Below are 17,715 nucleotides of genomic sequence, written 5' to 3'. Positions count from 1 at the left end.
CTCAGCAAGTCTGCCGACGACACCAAGCTGTGTGGTGCGGTCGACATGCTGGAGGGAAGGGATGCCATCCAGAGGGACCTTGACAGGCTGGAGAGGTGGGCCCGTGCAAACCGCATAAAGTTCAACAAGGCCAAGTGCAAGGTCCTGCACGTGGGTCGGTGCAATCCCAAGCACGACTATAGGCTGGGCGAGGAATGGATTGAAAGCAGCCCCGAGGAGAAGGACTTGGGGGTATGATTGATGAGAAGCTCAACACGAGCCCGCAGTGTGCGCTTGCAGCCCAGAAAGCCAACCGTGTCCTGGGCTGCATCCAAAGAAGTGTGACCAGCAGGTCGAGGGAGGTGATTCTGCCCCTCTACTCTGCTCTTGTGACACCCCATCTGGAGTACAGCATCCAGGTCTGGGGGCCCCAGTACAGGAGAGACATTGAGCTGTTGGAGAGAGTCCAGAGGAGGGCCACGAAGCTGATCAGAGGGATGGAGCACCTCTCCTATGAGGACAGGCTGAAAGAGTTGGGATTGTTCAGCCTGGAGAAAAGAAGGCTCTGGGGAGATCTAATTGCAGCCTTCCAGTACCTAAAGGGGGCCTACAGGAAAGATGGTGAGGGACTGTTTATCAGGGAGTGTAGTGACAGGACAAGGGGTAATGGGTTTAAGCTGAAGGAGGGTTGATTTAGATTAGATGTTAGAAAGAAATTCTTTACTGTTAGAGTGGTGAGGAACTGGAACAGATTGCCCAGAGAGGTTGTGGAGGCCCCATCCCTGCAAGTGTTTAGGACCAGGCTGGATGAGGCTATGGGCAATGTGGTCTAGTGGAGGGTGTCCCTGCCCACAGCCGGGGGGTTGGAAGTAGATGATCTTTAAGGTCCCTTCCAACCCTAACCATTCTATGATTCTATGATTCATCTATTATGGTTTTGCCTCAGAACAAGGAGATGGGAATTGAAATGGGAAGTCTCATGCTGCTCAAATAGCCCTAAATCATATAGGAATAGAAAAATATACCTACTCCTGGAGACTACCAACCAAAGAGGTGAAGGTTACAACTGCACAGGGGCTGAGAGCATTTACACATAGAACTTGTCAACTACAATTTGTGCTACAGGTTAATATGATGCAAGACCTGAACTCCAGAACTCTGCTTTCTCACCTTCTCGTTTTTCCCCACTGAACAGTGACTACTTGCGTATGTGCAAAATTCAGCTAAATTGCCAGTGCTCTGCAAGCAACTGGACTTCCTTGTCAGAAGGATAATGCAGCTGTACATTCCCACTGGTGCTTTTGAGGTTTGGAACAAGTTTTTTTGCTGTACATCTTATCTGCTGCAGCAGAGGAGATGGGAAAGCAGATGGTCATGATGGCAGACCAACATGTGAGTGCAAATAATAAACAATGCTAGCTGCCTAAGCAAAGCCTAATCACAACTGCAGTCATGGCATGTGAGCATTTGTATTGAACTGAGGCAGCAGAACAGCCAGAAAGCAGCAGTTTACAGTGTATCACAACTTATTTTCTAATGTGGTGTCCTGGTTTTCAGCTGGGATATAGTTAATTTTCACAAGAAGCTGGGATGAGACACAGCAAGGGCAGGTGACCCAAACTAGCCAAAGGGCTATTCCATACCATATGACATAACATTCCACATAAAAGGGGGCTGGCTGGGGAGGGGCAGTGGCTCCAGGATTGGCTGAGTGTCCTGTCAGTGAGAAAATTGCATTGTGTGTCACCCACTTTGTATATTCTGTTATAAGTACTGTTGTAGTTATTTTCCTCTTCCTTTGCTGTCCTAGTATACTGTCCTTATCCCAATCTATGAGTTTTACCTTTTTCCTTCCCATTCTCCTCCCTATCTCACAGAGGGTTGGGGGAGATGAGGACAGACGGACATGGGATGGGGGACACAGGACAGGGAGGATGTGGGGAACACGGGCAAGGAGTGAGCAAGTGGCCACGTGGTGCTTAGCTGCTGGCTGGGGCTAAACTACGACATGTGGAAAGAGCAGCACTCTAAAGTCCTGAGATATTCAACTGATAAATCAAGTCAGAGGTTTCTCAGCAATTTCCCTCCCATCCCCAAACCCCAGTTCCCAACTAAATACACAGTAAACTCTGGCCTGTGTACTTGACAGGTTAATATGCAGCATGACTGTTACATTAGAGATGGAGAACTGCAAGGTAATTAATTATCAAAAGCCAAAACTGTACTGCAGAAATCACAAGCCTCACTCCCAATATCTGATGTTGAGAGTCAAAAGACACTTTCCACTCTGTCACAAGATCTTGTAGATTTAACTTTTCCCACTAACCCTTACATTGACTTGCATAATCAATGTGATAGCAGTCCAAAAGCCTTGTATTTTGGTCGTAACTTGAACTGCAGTCAGCTAGTGGCAACATGTTTCCCTGTGATTAAACTGGAAAAGTTCTGACCCGTGTCCTCATCATCATTCAGATTTACAATGGTCAGATGGAGTATTTCCTCTGTCACTGGGATGCTCTGAGGATAAGCATATGAAAGTTGATTAAATACTCAGATTCTGCTATAATGAAGATTATGTAAATAGATTTGCAGACATCATATTCTTTCTTCTGTTGTACTGGTTTTAGCTGGGATAGAGTTAATTTTCTTCATAGTAGCTAGTATGGGGCTGTGTTTTGGATTTGTGATGAAAGCAGTGTTGGTAACACAGGGATGTTTTCGTTATTGCTGAGCAGTGCTTACACAGAGCCAAGGCCTTTTCTGCTTCTCACACTGCCCTGCTAGCAAGTAAGCTGGAGGTGCACAGTTGGGAGAGGACACAGCCATGACAGCTGACCCCAACTGACCAGGGCAGGAAGGAGGAAGGGGGGACGTTTGGAGTGATGGTATTTGTCTTCCCAAGTAACCATTACATGTGATGGAGCCCTGCTTTCCTGGAGATGGCTGAACACCTGCCTGCCCATGGGAAGTGGTGAATGAATTCCTTGTCTTGCTTTGCTTTAGCACACAGTTTTTTCTTTTCCTGTTAAACTGTCTTTATCTCAACCCATGAATTTTTGCACTTTTACCCTTTCAGTCCTCTCCCCCATCCCAGGGGCAGGGGGTGTGCGGTGTGTGTGCCACACGGCATGAGCGGCTGTGTGGGGCTAATCTGCCTACTGGGGTTAAACCACAATGCAAAGAATTATGTAATCTTTTTCAATTAGCTATTGATGTAATTCCAATAAATAAAAAACTCTTCACCATGGACTGTAATTTTCCTGATTTCATGTGGCTTGCTTAATTAAATTAGAAACATCATTTGCATTTGTTGGCTACAATGGGTTCCAAGCTCCTGCCAAAAGGAAAAAATAGTAGCAAGTTGAACCTCTCACAGTAGGACAGCAAAGATTTCTTATTTTGATTTCACCTTGACCCAGTGTAAGAAGTATTCCCCAGCAAGCCTGCCAATACAGCCAAGATTGAGGTGAGAAAATACTTGTAGTTGCAGATTCTGTCAGAAAGGCACTTAGCACTTTCTGTGCAAAGCTGGCCACATTCTTCCTTCACTTGCACCCTGCAATAATATTTCCTGAAATCAATGGAAAGGCTTCTTTCTGTGTCCTGAAATCTATTTTTCCAGTCACCTGAACTCTATCCATAGAAGATATATTACCTTTTGTGAGTTTCCCTAAAAGTCGCTGCAACTGTGGGAACCTCTTTGCCCTAGGACTTTTAAAACTGTTGTATAACAAGAAAACCAAAACCGTGTTTCCATATCATTACAGTATCTCAACATCTAGTCATCTTCTGACATTTTCTTCTTGAAATAAAGACTTCAAGGAACCCATACTATGTCCCTGGCTAACACAGCCAAGGATCTGCTCCAATCCCACAGTGTAAGATTCATTTACGCTGAAGACCCATGTTACAACTTCAAGGCACTAATAGGAAATAGTTGTGTGTGTTAGCATAGTCCAGGGGAGCTTAGCTATGGACAGCTTCCCTGGTGCTGCACAATAGTAATGGTTTTGATTGCAGGAAAGTGTCAGTATCATCTATAGCAACCAGTACAAAGCAAGTTCAAAAACAGCAAACCCTGATATTGTGCTAAATTTATCTTGCTGTTAATTTTACACTCGATCTGAGTGTAGGGTGAGAAGTGAATTTGAAAGCCTCTGACTAGCACATTCTTATCTCTGCTTCAGACTTGTCTATTTGCTGTGAATATTATTCTTTTTCCCAGTATTTTTACAGCTCTCCTGGCCAATGCATCTGAACACTCTGTAACCTGTAATGTATTTACCCTCAGAGCACCCCTGAGGGCAGTAGAACACAATTATCCCCATTTTACTGATGGGAAACTGCAGTATAAAATAGATTAAGCTGTCCACACAAGGATCAAGACCTCTTTGTTCTACTTATTGTGAGCAGGTCATCTTGCTGCTAGTTTTCCATTTAGCTTGAATCCCAAATGGCAGCTGATGACCACATCCAGCTGACAACTCTCTGCTCCAAGAAATCACCAAGAAACACCAAACCTTAATAAAATTTTGGTCAAGTAATCATTCAGTGTGAGCACACTGCATTTCCATGATACCCACTACTATAGGTAGGATCAGCATACTTGCTCAACTTTAAGCCCATATGGGTTGGGTTTTGTGTGGCAAGGTTTTGGTAGCGGGAGGGGCTACAGGGGTGGCTTCTGTGAGAAGCTGCTAGAAGCTTCCCCTGTGTCTGATAGAGCCAATGCCAGCCGGCTCCAAGATGGGCCTGCCCCTGGCCAAGGCCAAGACAATCAGCGCCTCTGTGATAACATATTTAAGAAGGAAAACAAAAGAGTTAACAGAAGCTTTTGCTACTGGAGAGAGGAGTGAGAAGATGTAAGAAACTCTGCAGACACCAAGGTCAGTGAAGAAGGAGGGGGAGGAGGTGCTCCAGGTGCCGGAGCAGAGACCCCCCCTGCAGCCCGTGGTGAAGACCATGGTGAAGCAGGGTGTCCCCCTGCAGCCCATGGAGGAAGGATGAGGGGGAGTAGAGATTCCACCTGCAGCCCATGGAGGACCCCACGCCGGAGCAGGTGGAGGCACCTGAAGGAGGCTGTGGCCCATGGGAAGCCCACGCTGGAGCAAGTTCCAGGCCGGACCTGTGGACCCATGAAGAGGGGATCCCATGCCAGGGCAGGTTTGCTGGCAGGACTTGTGACCCTGTGGGGGATCCCATGCTGGAGCAGTTTGCTCCTGAAGGTCTGCACCCCGTGGGAGAGGCCCACGCTGGAGCAGTTCGTGAAGGACTGTAGCCTGTGGGAGAGACTCCATGTTGGAGCAGGGGAACGTTGAGAGGAGTCCTCCCCCTGAGGACAAAAGAAGCAGCAGAGACAATGTGTGCTGAACTGACCGCAACCCCCACTCCCTGCCCCCTTGTGCCGCTGAGGGGGGAGGAGGTTGAAGCCGGGAGTGAAGTTGAGCCCGTGAAGATGGGAGGGGTGGGGGGAGGTGTTTTAAGACTTGATTGTATTTTCTCATTGCTCTACTCTGTTTTGCCTAGTAATAAATTAGATGAATCTCCTCTCTACCTTCAGTCTGTTTTGCTCGTGACGGTAAGTAGTGAGTGAGCTCTCCCTGTCCTTATCTCGACCCAAGCCTTTTGTTATACTTCTCCTCTCCCATCCCGCTGGGGGAGGGGTGAGTGAGCGGCCGCGTGGCACCCAGCTACCGGCTGGGCCTAAACCATGACACCATATAACACTCTTAGCAACATGGCAGAATTTTACACCAGTTTTGATGCAATACTTGCAAGATTTGCCACGCATTTCATGGCTAAATCTCTCCTCCCCACCTTTCCACAAGGATGAAGTATACAGATGCTGTAGCATTTAATGAGACTTTAGAATACTTAAGAAGGTTCTTTTCTCCAGAATTTCTGTCCTGTTGTTACTGAGGATGGTGACTTAAAAGGTTTCCTGGGGTGTTTTTTGAGTTTCCAAGGATATAATTTTCACTAGATGTTGGTTTCGCATTCACTAAGACGTCCACAGTTTTACTACATCACTAGAACAGTACTCACTCTGACAAAGTAATAATTTTCTTTTATTTACTGCAATTCATTTTACTGATGGATGTAAAAAGGACACAGGAGGTAAACACTCAGGAAGCAGAGGAAGGGAAGAGTGAGGAAGGACAATAGGCCAAAATCTGGTTTGATGTAGCTTCATGGAATACCTATCACTGGAATAGTGTTGCAGGAGATTAATTATATCATTTTACCTACTTCATCTGACAGTGTTGGCAACAATGATCTAGATAAGACATAACAGGGAACCAAGCAACTGCTCTACAACATACTGAGAGAGAGAGAGAGGTATCTATATATATCTCACCAGTCCTGGATCCAGCGGCTTTTTTTTGTCTCTCAGGGGCATTGTCTGGGCCTCACAGTATGTGACTCGGGGCTCGTCCCTCACAACAGTATGGGACTCAGGGCTCGTCCCCCATAGCAACCAACAGATCTGAAGATATGCATGTCATGAAGCCACATGCTCTTGTATATTCAAGCAGCTTCAGGGCATCGGTAACTTACAAATACTGATAATCACACTAAGAAATTATACGTGTTTTTTTCAAGTGATCTGCTAGCTATTCAGTAACAACAAAAAAAGTGTTCATCATATCTGCCAAATGACATAGTACATGATCATTAAGGTCATGTCATTAACTTGTGAGATTTACTTCACTGCAAGGAAATCCAGGCTCTCACAATGGTGGCTTATGTATTTTGGTTCTCAGAGTAGTCTCATATCTGTGGGTTGGTGTCTGCATCCTCCCTCTTCCTCTTTTCTCAGGAGCTAGACCTGTAAAATCCTATGTCCAACTGCTACAACACACAAAGCAGACTAGGTGTCATGCTCTGAGCTATGTGTATAATTTCATATTCTTTATAGACATCCTAATACCACAAGAACACTACTAAAATCTAAATAGGAAGCTCACATAAAAAAAAAAAAAAAAAATTGCACATACAAAAACCTTCACAAAGAATCCCCAGAGAAAAGTGAATACAGAGAGTCTGGAATAGTGCCCCAGGACTGGAATAAGAGATTTGGAGCCAGTACCACATACCTTTCTAGGGGTTTTAACTGCATGAAATTCAGAATACATGCATTTGTGCTTGTTTCACAATCTGCACCAAGACATATGCCTATATACTGCCAACTAGAAAACAAAATATCAATTCCTCCTGCAAGGCAAATTTCAGAAATTTTCTCCCAAGATCCAAACTTTTCCCAAAAAAACCCTCAACTGTCTTTAAAGTCAAGGAGAGTGAAGCCTTATATCCAGATCTGAACACCATAGCTCAGTTCAGGGGAGAAACAAGGCACTTTTCCCTCTTATTTTACAAAAGTATGAACCAAAATGAGGTCCAGACTACTGCTAGATGCTATTTGTGCTGAGACACACCATATTTTTTCACTTTGAATAATCAATTCTTTTTAAGGAAGAAGTTGCAGATAAGTCACTAATTCTTGGGTTCGGTTAAAAAACCTCAAACGATAAAATCTTAACCTTTAATCCTACATTTCAAGATGTGACAGCCATAAGAATCCACTCATTCGAGAAACAGGCTAGTAAAGCAAATGGCTAAAGTAGACATACCACATAGGAAGGGAGACTAGAACTCCATGGAAGAGTCTGAAGGTATAAGCAAAAGGCTTCTCTTGGAAGCTCTTCTAGCCCATGAATACCATGGGAGATGGTGCAAATTGCAACTCTATATCCCAACCACATTAAAGACAGTGTGGATGAAAACTCCTAGGACACTAGGATGCTATCCTACCCTCCATTCCCAGCTTTGTCTCTGATCTGACAAGAAGCAGTGTTCCCTTTATTTTAAAGATGAGGGAAGAAAGAATAGTGCATCTAATTTCCTTTATGAAAGCCTTCATGCTCCAAGGGCAGAGATGTAACTCAGAAGCCAGGTATTGGGTAAAAGCAGGACACAAAAGTATCGGAAACAACATATGTAACCTATTTGTCCTTCATTCTCAAAACAGTATCACCCCAATGCTTTTACTCAGTACTTGGAGATCTACACATAATGTTTAATAAATCCAAACACTAACAACATAAAGTAATTCTAAGCAACTGGAAAAGTATATTACTGTGGTAGGAGGTCTCCTTACTCACTTCTTATAAAAGGTTTTCTTTCCAGGACTGTATCTCATGTCTCCCTCCTACTTTGAAGAAAAAGCATGTTAATGTTTGTGTTTTTAAAGTAGTTCCTAGTGAATGAGATAACCTGGCCCTTATTCTCCTTTCATTCACACTGTATTAATAACTGATTCTTCATTATTTTCAAAAAACTTGATTACAGAGGGCATCATACAAAAGACAGCTTACTTCTTCCCTCCTGCCTTTACAGAGCAGGATCTAACAGGCCAAGCTAGAAGACAGGTGATCTGATTTCAACCTCCTTGACAAAAACATTTTCTTTCTCTCTGAACTCCTCATTTCAGCCATTGTTTTCCTATTTAGACAGCCTGTTTTGAAATAGGGATCATTGCTTCCTAGGTGTGTTGACCTAGGGCTCCCATCTGAGATTATGCATATAGTCTCTAATATAATCCAAGTAACAGCAGGACTGCATTCAGAGTGAGGGACAAGTCCTACCACTAACACCTTCACAGTTCTACAGCAGCATACAGGTCAGGCAAACAATAACTCACGTCTTAAAAAAAAACCCTAACCAAAACCCAAAATCAAAAAAACCCCAAACACCCAGCCTCACCAAATCAAACATTATATAGTTTTTTCTCCGACAGGCCTGCCTTTCTCAAGAACATTCTATTAAGTTGATGATAGTAATATATTTCAGGTTAGGCTGTTAAGATTTTTAAACATAGCATCTCCCTGAATTCATTATAACCCTGGGGGAGTATGGCAGAAGAAAAAAAGAATTACTGCAAATGAATACAGATAAAAGAGAAGCCTTTGCATATTATTCAAACATATGCCTTATGCCTGCAATCCCAACAGTCTGAACAACATCATTTAAAGAAAGAAGCTGGTTTGACCTCGTTTTAATTGTGTTAACTTTTCTCTCTCTCTAAAACAGGAGATCCTTACACTTCAAAGCATCTGTGGGCGCAATGTCATCCTTAGCCAGAACTGATGGAGGATGTGAGGGTAGACAGACTTTTTTCTCCATTTGTCAGAAAGCTAAATATTCTCATCCAGTTTCTGTTTAGCTAATTTCAGTAGAAGCAGCTTTCAGTTAAGCAGCAAAACCTCTCAATAACTGAGGAATATTCCAGTCTTTGCTCTTCTCTTCAGATGGTGGGTTCAAAGCAGTTAACTGAAATAAAGCTATTAAGATGGTGTTTAGAACATACAATATAAAAGATGTAAATAGCTCTGAGCTGAATAAAGGAAGAAAATTCTGTATCATCTTCACTGTGAACACATATAGTTTACAGAATGCAATTGGATCGTACTAGAGGCTTCCAGTAGAATCTGTACAATGTAAACAGGGAGTCAGAAGATGTAATAAAACATGAACTAAAGTAGGACTTTCCTTGATATTTTCTTTCATGTCACCTTTTCTGTCTTTCCCATCAGATGAAAATTTGAGTGACTTTTGAAATCTTTATGGAAGTAGGTCAATTTTCTCTGAATCATGGTGTTCAAAGGTATATTCTGCAAATCAACTGCTATGTAGCAGTCACTCGAGAATCAATAGATTCTTCTATCTTGTCCTGGTTTTGGCTAGGATAGAGTTAATTTTCACCAGAAGCTGGGACAGGACACAGCCAGGACAGATGACCCAAACCAGCCAAAGGGGTATTCCATGACATATGATGTCATGCTTAGCGTAAAAGGCGGCTAGTCGGGGAGGGGTGGCAAGGCTCCAGGACGGGCTCTGGAACAGTCTAAGTGTACGGTCGTCAGGTGAGAAATTGCATTGTTTATCACCCATTTTGTATATGCTGTTATAAGTAGTGGTGGTGTTGTTTCTCTCTCACTTTTCTGTCCCAGTAAACGGGCCTTATCCCAACCCACAAGTTTTATCTTTTTCTTCCCATTGTCCTCCCCATCCCACCAGGAGAGAGGGAGGGGCAAGCAAGCAGCCACATGGTGCTCAGCTGCCAGCTGGGGCTGAACCATGACATATCTTTAGTGGCAAGTAAGTGAAATCTGAACCCTAATAAAGCAAAAGGGGAATTCTCCAGTGTATAAGGTTTGCTTCACAACAGGAGAAAGAAATTATGGTAAAGGTAGCATGTGAAAGAGCAAAGCCTCATGCTGCCATCCACGCCAGATCTCTTAAACACAAAGCTATCACCTTCAACAGTAATGGTAAGCGGCAGCCTAAGTTACAGAATTGACTTGTTTCAAGTGGAGAACACGCTACTGAGAATGAACAGCAGCAACCTGATCATCACACACATAAACATGACTGAAGTAGGAAACACCATATAGCTGCTCTCTAGTCTGTCAGACATACACAATTTGTATACTTGGAATATATATTAAATCTTATGCTGGAAGGCTAAAGCCCATCACACATACTAACAACTGGGATTGAATGTGATATGAGGTACACATTCTGCGCTGAAGTTCTAATATCTCCCTCTAAAGCATTTGGTATGGGCCTTTGGTAGAGTTTGCTTTTCTACAGAGTTTAGCGCTGAGCCATTTTGACAGGTTTGGTATTTCTTCTGCTTACTACTAACATTTTGATCCGAACTCTGTATAAGACCACCAGTAAGAACCTCATCAACCAACAAGCTAGAATCCTCCTGAAAGCACTTATGAAATTTTTGCAAACTCATCTATTTCATCTCTAGATCAATTAGGTTTTTCTGCCTGTTGCTCCCATTGGAAGACTGCTCTAGGATTAACTGTTTGAAGTTTCCTTCTTATATCCTGCCTAAATACATTTTTCCATTTCCACTTTTTCCTAGCAAGAACATCATTCTTTAGATTAAATACTTTCTTCCATTTGCACTGTTTTAAGAGAACTATCACAGCTTCAGAGGGAATATTTGAAGGGGGGATCAGGATTTTTTTGGTAATTGTATAGAAATAGTCTCAATAAAATCAGGGAAACGTCAATCACAGTTTTTAGAAAAGACTTACTGACTAGTTCTCATTTGCCATTTCTTGCATTGCATTTAGGAAAGAGCCAACAGGACTCTAAAAACCTGCCACTCTTTAAAAAGTTGATGGAATCAATCCCCTCAAATAACGTTATGAAAACTCCACCTAAGAAAAAGTGTCATAAAACAGCTTTGAAGAAATCCTTAAAAGGGAAAAGTAAATTTCATGCCAAGAAGAAAAGCCTATCAGTGCTATTGTCCAATGACAACACAGTACCATCTACCACTTCAAACAACACAAGGTCATGCAGCACACACTAGAGATCTCAGACACCATGAATTCATTAGCTAGACACAGTAAAAACTGGGATGTCCCCCCCCAAAAAAGGGCATTATTACACTCACTAACATGACCTACTACTGGAGCTTGCATGAACATAACAGCTGTGACATTTCTGTCAAAAAAGGTACCGATCTTGACTCAAAGTCTGCAAGCAACAAAAGAAGTTGCTGTTTTTTCTGTGTTTCAAAGTTAAATTTACACTCTATAAAACAACACATCTACAATATGTGGGTAAGACTTTGTCAGGCTTGGAACAGCTCTAGAAACACAGGCTAATGTTGTCCAATGTTTTCAGGCATGTTGTCTCTCTTATGCATGGATCTGTCCCTGAGGTCCTTTTTTTCTCTCCTATAGACAGTGACATCTCAACAGCTTAATCACTGAAAATCTTTATAGGAAGGAAAGTCTTGTCTTTTCCCTTTGGTTTTTATTATGTAATAGATTTAATTGCTATAACTTTGTAGTATGTAAAACAAACAGCTTTGGAAATTAATAGGCAAATTGAATTTAAGACATTAAATCAATCTTAGAACCTATAAAACAACAGAAACTGTCCCATTGATATAGGAAGTGCTGTAGTTAGTGAAAGCAGATTGCAAAGTTCAGAGTGAACAAAAAATAGCCTTCCTGTCCAGAGTAGGTTCATAACACACTAGCTGTAGATATATATTAGCAGCCCTGATAAAGTTGCACCCACATTGACATACAGGAAAAATAGGAAAAAAAACCCACATTAAACTCCAAAGGGAAAACAGGTTGAAAAGGTGTTTGTTATTAATCAGTTGGGGAACCTGATGGTGGACAAATGCCGGTGCATGACATTGCATGCAAAGAATTCACTGAAATATATCAGTAGGAAACATATATTTATTATTTTTTGAAGATATTGTATATACTGCAGCTCATTAGACTACCATGGGAATGTACATGGACACAAGAAAATTTTCACCAAGTATTTGTTGAAATATGTCACCTTTCATTCAGATCCAATAATGGTATTCAACACCCTTTGATGCTCTGAAAAATGTGTCTGAGGAATGTAAATTTTACAGTTAAAAAAATTATTGCCATTGTAATTACAAAGAGCTTGTCAGAGAAGGGTTGTGGTTTGTGTTCTTTTTAAAAAAAAATTTCATTTAGTTTGTTTTTAAAAAGTTGTTCCACTTGAAGGATTAAATTGAAAAGATTTTGAACCAATACAAAATTAAGTCTATTAATGTCTAAGAAATTTCATTTAGAAGACTTGATTCATTACTAATATATACAATAAGCCCAGGTGAAGATTTGCACAAAGGCAATGCAGTTGTTATTTCCTTGTTTGATTTTAGATTCTCAGGCAAGTATCGGCTTCTGTTGTGCCAAAAAAAAAGAACCAAAAAACCTCAAGCATGATTTTTATTTCTTACTGTATCAGGCATGACCCTACATCTGAAACCCAGGAGGACCTGCCAGCATATTGTACTTTCATGAAGGAACAGCTGTCATTATTTTACTACAATTATTAAAATAAAGTAACAGTAACTAGTACTTCAACATCACTAGAATGACTAGTAGTGAAATTACTGTTATTGGTACAATACCACTGGTCCTGAGTTAAAAATTCATGTGACAGATACCAAAAAGTTTCAAGAGTGTTCCAATAAATAAACAAATATTACATAGATTAAATATGATCTATATTAATACACCACCTTCATTTGCCTTTTGTCTTTTTGAGCCATTCAGATTCATTCAGGCAATATTTCCAAGTTTCTCCCCATATGTATGAGGGCCAAGAATAAGAAACCGTAAGAAGACTCTGACAATCACTGCAAACCTCTACAATTGCTGTATCATCCCTTTCCTAAAATTACAACATTACATCTTCAAAGAAGTAGTTTTATACCCTTGCCTTCCCACAGGGATGCTGTTTTAAACCTCTACATTATGTTTTAAAGCGAAGCAATGGTTCTCTAAGTATTACCTCTGACAATTACCTGACTCTAGGAATTTGGTCTTCGAGCAAGAAATCAAGTATTGTGAGCCACTTACTAGCATTCCTTAGCATTGGGACTGCTGTAGCATTCATAAACCATGCAGTATGCAAGTTTAGATCACAGCCACTTACTACGATAGCCAAGTACTACAACACATCACTGTAACAGTTAATAAAATTTAAATATATGTTAGTACATCTATCTGTATGAACATATATACATCATTAAGAAATCTTCAGAGCATACATATGGGAACTTGCAGGTTTCTGTGACTGATTTGAAGCTATATTCAAAATTCTGGAAAATCCCACCCCACCTGAGGACCGCAAGAGGGATGTTAAGGCAGGTGAACTAGCTCTTTGGGCTAATACTGTTCTCTGTGAATAAACAACCCAGTGACAAGAGTTTCAGGAACGTAAGCATCTGCTTCTCAAAGCAGGTCATGGATACTTGCTGTCTCTCCACATGATAACTGGTAAACAGAAGTTTATTGTTTGCCTTACCTCTAAAAGTAAAACTGTCCCTATTAGGGTTTCTCATAATATAGTGGCTAAACAGTAACTTGCCCAGGAGCAGGCCATATGCTTATTAATTTTACTTATCAACACCATGGACAGGATAAAAGATTCATGTAAACCTAAGAAATAATCTTACTTTTTTATTTCTTTTTTTTCCTCTCTCTCTTTTTTTCCTCTTTTAATATACTGCTGTTTGGCATAAAGGCATGAATCTGTGAATGATTTTTGTTGCTGGTCTAAATCAGCCAAGAAAGGTCAGTTTAGATGTTTTAGTAAAATCTTCATCTCAATCTGCTTCAGTGCATAATTATAATAGGGATTGTGACACTGTTTATGTCACAAACATTAAATCTTGCTTTCACATCCCAGACATTTCATATTGTAAATCTTTTCATAACTTGCTTAGTATACTGGTCTCAGTGACTCAAGATACGCCATAGTGGATTGCACCATGGTATTCTGTGTGACAAATGCTCATAAATGGGTTTGTTACTAGCATTCCCTCTACAGAAAAAAAGTCAGGTTTTTACTCTTCCAAAATATGTGTGCTAATCTAGTAAAAGACTTGAATTCTTTTTACGATTGAAAACATCTGTAGCCCACAATCTTATTCCTCTTCCTCCCTTTGTTCACTCTTATCACTTCCCCTCTTTCTTGACAACTTCATCTTGTAGTAGTAAACTATTTACAAAGCCTGCTACAGACATGAAGTACATGTGGTCTTGCTGGAGTGACATTCTCTTGGAAGTCATAAAATATTTGCCACCTTTTCCAGAAAGGACAGTTTTGTACTCAATTTTAAAAATTAAGTTTCTGCTTACATGCTTTCCTCAATAGGATAGATTTATAAACTACTCAACTGCTTTCCTTGTTCAAGGTCTTAGACGGCAGCAGACACCTGCATATCCACTCTAAAAACTACTCAGAAAAGAGTTTTCTTGTGATATTCACCTCTTTCTTTTAGCTAGCATCAAATCCTTGCACCTGACAAAAAGCTGAATCTTTTTACTTTGGGAATTGCATGGATCAATATTTGCTGCGTGAGTTTCTTGGCATCAACCTAGCAGCAAGTGTTCTAGTTAACTGTACCCAAGCACAATTAGATTTCAGACACACTCTAATACTATTCTTTTTTCAGGTCAGTGATCAAATGTGGTAAAACAAACTGAAAGGCAGCACATCCAAGTCTTCAAACAATCCTCTTATTCTATAACTAAAGATTGGCATCTATGTCCTTGCCCCGCTGCGAACTTCCGTACAGCAATTTTTCTTAGTGGCCATTAATACAGCTACAATTGCTACTTCAATAGCCATAGTAATGGCTTTTCCCTCATTTTCCCATTCAACTAAAAACCTGCTTTTCTGCAAGGAGGGATCCTTCACTTCTTTACGTGTGACAGTGACAGCTCCTGTTGCTGTTTCCATTCTAATCACAGTGAGGAACAGTATAATGCATGTACTCGTCTCCAAGCATGACAAACACTCTTGTTTGCTTCATAAGAGGCATATCTGTGATTAGTTAGGACCTTGCACAAGGCTTTTGTGTTTTGTATCAGTGAGAGAAAGAGGAAATATGTGTGTGAGTGCATACATGTACCCAAGTGGAGAGTTGTGCCCCCTTTCTTTAACCTCCAATACCACAGATCCAACTAATTTGAAACTAAATTTTGCCCTTTGGTACATCTGTCCTTAAACACATGAACTCCTACTGCTATTTTGTGTCAACAGATACTCATTTTCTCTTAAATGTTTACGCACTGTAAATTTAGAACTGCATTTGTAACCATTAGACTTGATGCTAATTTAAATCTCAGTTTCTGTAACAGTCCAAGGTGCTGTAAAAGGAACAGATAAATGAGCAAAGTCATAAGCAAATGTGCAAAACCAGGAAATATGAAATAAAATACAATTAAAAAAATGAATATACACACTATCAGCTTGTAAGCCATAAACTGAACAAGGAAACATGACTGCAAACCACAATGTACAAGAAGGGTGATGTTGTTCATGCCTTCACATATGCAATTCATTTCCTCCACATCTCAGATATATAAGATACGCCAGGGTTGTCCAGTAGGCCCTCAGCTATGTTTCAGTCATTTATAAACACAAAATGTATTTCAAATAAAATGCATTGTTTTTAAAAGTTTGCAAAAATCAAACATTCAAGATGATAGTTCATTTTGGAAAAGGGACTACGCACAAAGAGAATCAATTTGATATTACAAAAGAAAAATTTCAAGATAGATATTTCAGAGTGGAAAATACATTTTAATCCCAGTAATTATACCAACTGATAAGTCACTTAAATGGCCTTCTCATACTTGTGAAAGTCTATTCAGTTCTGAGCGTCTGTTGAATTCTTAAGAGTTAGTGCTTGAATTATTTTGATTCTGCTTAGGAAGGTGCAAATAAAGAGGGAAAATAAAATCAAAATAAATGAAGCCTGATTATTGTTTTATTAATACTGTTTTTTAAAAATAAACCCATTCAAAGCTAGAGGTGGATGTATGCCAATGCACAGCTGAAATCTGCTGCATTTATTTAAAGAGAAACTCAACCACTTAAATCTTCTTATACATACCAAGGAAAAGACCACTTAACCAGAAAAGACCAAAAGCAAACATAGAGACAGCAACACTTAACATAAGAAGTGAAACTTTCTGAACAGGACCATACTAGGTTTGTATTACAGATTCCCAAAACAGCACTACGGAGTGCACAAGTGTGTAGCCTAGCACAGGCACAAGTTCCCCCCACCAGGAATGACAGTGTACGAAACCCCCACATTTGAGGACCTGAGACATAAAGCTTAATCAAAATTATATTTACTTAATTCCATTTCCAAAAAATCAAATACTTCCAATTTCTGTGACACATGAAAGGTTTTGCCTTAACTCTGTTAAATCTGTTAACTCATTAGATATATCTAACACCTTTCAAGTTAAGCATCTGTAAAGCAAAAAGTCCGTTAATTCTAATCAAGTAATAGAAATGGTTTTAAATTGTGCTTTTGCAGGAACTGAACTCCTACTTTCATGCAAATTAAGTTTGACACAGACCATGAATAAAAAGGTAATTAAATATGAAATAAATTATTCTCTATCTCTTAACATAATGGACAAATGTAAAAATTAAGAGTCTGAATAAATATATATTAAACCAATACAAAATGCTAAAATAAATACTTACAACGTATCTTCCTGATTAGGAAGGAGCAATGCCAAAACTACCATAAACACTATATTTAGTGACAAATAATAATCAAACCAGCATACTGGCTATAGCAGTTTATGAGAATACTTATTTTTACAATGGATTCCTCACAGAATACACAAAAGGAAAAAAATTAAAAGAATTGATGAAAGAATTTACATCTAGTGCTGTGGCTGACAGTGTTACAAAAGTATCTGTCTAAAGATGGGAGGCACCAAACAGTAGCTCAGCATTAAACAAAGGTGGAAAAACTACTACTAAGTTTATAAATAGAAGCAGCATTAATATTGCCAAACATTTGTTCCAGCAGATTAAGAGCCTGTCTTGTAAGTAGTGACCCTGGACTGAATTACCAGTGCTGCCTTCCTTCAACTACTATTTTTTAAAAAAATAACAATAATTAAAAAAGGAACACCTAAGATGTGCAACAGTTGGGGTTATTGACTTAGTTAAGAATGATTTAAGGACATAGGACCCAACAGCAGCTGCTACAACAGTGAATAACACCATACTCCTGAGTTACACAGCCACATGGTATTTTACGGAGGCCAGTGCCATCACTTCTAGTGGGTATCACTGCATACAATAAGGTATCCATGACAAGTTGAC

The 17,715-nt window shown here is 40.2% G+C and overlaps 1 long non-coding RNA gene across 4 annotated transcripts in view; it reads right to left on the bottom strand.

Annotated features, from left to right (window-relative positions):
- The window catches only part of LOC129205688 (uncharacterized), a 47,777-nt gene that overhangs the window by 10,512 nt on the left and 19,550 nt on the right, over positions 1-17,715 (bottom strand). Inside the window, exon 4 of one of the 4 annotated variants that reach the window (XR_008576820.1) lies at positions 9,240-9,309. The exons of the other annotated variants lie outside the window; for them this stretch is intronic. This is a non-coding gene — a long non-coding RNA (uncharacterized LOC129205688). Of the gene's footprint in view, positions 1-9,239; positions 9,310-17,715 lie in introns of those variants that run through there. 4 annotated transcript variants of the gene reach the window in all.

The sequence above is a fragment of the Grus americana genome, chromosome 4, assembly GCF_028858705.1.
Source record: "Grus americana isolate bGruAme1 chromosome 4, bGruAme1.mat, whole genome shotgun sequence".
NCBI classification, from domain to species: domain Eukaryota; kingdom Metazoa; phylum Chordata; class Aves; order Gruiformes; family Gruidae; genus Grus; species Grus americana.
The sequence above is the reverse complement of the archived record's forward strand: the minus strand, read 5'-3'. Positions and strand labels throughout refer to the sequence as shown.